This window comes from Zophobas morio, unplaced genomic scaffold, assembly GCF_036711695.1.
Source record: "Zophobas morio isolate AGI-343-1 ecotype UQ-CSIRO unplaced genomic scaffold, CSIRO_AGI_Zmor_V1 ptg000021l, whole genome shotgun sequence".
NCBI lineage: Eukaryota > Metazoa > Arthropoda > Insecta > Coleoptera > Tenebrionidae > Zophobas > Zophobas morio.
This window is the reverse complement of record NW_026972126.1, coordinates 14,170,258-14,172,217: the sequence shown is the minus strand read 5'-3', so window position 1 is coordinate 14,172,217 and position 1,960 is coordinate 14,170,258.

Below are 1,960 nucleotides of genomic sequence, written 5' to 3'. Positions count from 1 at the left end.
TTACAATAAAAAAAAAACAGGGGGGACTCTCAAGTAAGTTTCACATTCTAAAAAAAACATTTGACGCCCCCGAGAAGTTTTACATTTTTAAAAAAGACATTTGGGACCCCCCAGAAGGTAACATTTAAAAAAATATATACATTTGGGTCCCCCGAAAAGGTTTTACATAAAAGACAGTTCGGAGCCCCGCGAAAGTTTCACATTAAAAAAAAGACATTTGGCGCTCCAGAGGAAGTTACACATTCTTAAAAAAAAAAAAAAATTCACGGTCCCGAGAAGGTTTTACACTTTTAAATAAAGAAGGGCTTATTATCACCTTTTCGAGAAAGTGGGATAATTTCATCTATAAAAGGCCAAGTTAATCGAACCCGCGACGTCCGGTCCGCATTCCTGACTCGTAACCACTAGACCACCGCCGGGATGGTCGCTAATGGTAAACTGTTATACCGTGCATTGTTTTTCCAAAAATTTGGACGGTTAGGGAAAAACTCAAAGCGGATTCGTAAACCACGCTTATAGGACTATATTGTCGTATAACAGTTAAATCAAATAAACATAGAATTCTTTGAAATGACGTCATCAAATTGTTGGGGATGATTAGCAAAATTTTGATATTTCTAATATACATACAAAATTTGACAACAATGGGTCCAGCAGTTTCGAAGATTACGTGTCTAATAAAAATGGATACAGACACCAGACAGTCAGACGGAAACGTCGAGAAAATATAAAAGTGATCATTCGTCCGATGGACTCGATTTAGTAAGGAAGTATAGTTACTTCCATAGCTCACGCTCGGGAAGTAAAAATCTGTTTTAAAACAATTAAAACAAACACAGCGTCATTGTTATTAGTATACACGGCTGTAGAATATAAGGTTGGTACACTAAGGGAAATTTGGTGGAATAAAATTTGGGTGTCCTAGGCGGCTTTGGCGCGCGTTAGATCGTTTCGCCATCTGTGAATTACGATTAAACACTAACATCTTGATGAATGAAATTTTCCACTACTGCAATGGCAAATTGACAACTGACAGGCTGCCAAAACTGTCATTCTACTTCTAATTGATGTATTATGATAGAAATTACTGTTTAAATTGGTTTAACGAGATCGCCAACTCAGAGAGGAACGTACATTTATACATAACAAACCTCGGCAACCGCAAGTTTGTTCGATATTTCTAGCACTATTGTTTCATGTAAACAATCATTAAACAAACATGTGCGATGACCAGATAAACACAGATTCCTTCGAAAAACAAGTTGACAATGTACTGGTTAAGAACTTTTCGGTAATTGATTACATTAGCCACCGCGATTTTGCCGAATCCGCCCCCACAAAAACCTCATACAACACCCCTGATCACGTTCGTACCTAACCTTCAAATGTTGTACAAACATTTCTCATAACATTTGACGAGTAGGAACGCGATCAGGGCAGGGGCGTTGTGAGGGTTCTGCAAAAACGGTTTCAGAGAAGTCTCATAGTAGCTAGTGTAAACAATGGTCAAAGACGCTTCCAAAAGATTGAACGTTTAACATAAAAATTATTATTAAATGCTTTGATTAAATGTCAAAGTTGTCATTTATATCGGTATAATCGTGTCCTTTTGATGTGGCAAAAATTAATGCCTCTAAATACCGTAAGAGGGACCCATTTGAAAACGCGCGTCATGGCCAACTGGTACGGAAAGAAATTATTCCACCTACCGGAACGTGAATGAATGAAAGATACTCAACTTATCTATTCTACAGCCGTGTTAGTATATCATATAATATAATAAAAAAAAACTCATCTAGTGGGCAATTTATTTTTAAAATAATGTTGGCAACACCAACAAGTTTTTTGCTCAGTTTGACACTTACGGTCAAATAATAATAATAATAATAATAATTTTATTCACCATTTAAATCATACATGATTTATAAGGCTAGTCAAATTAGTAACATAAGAAACATAA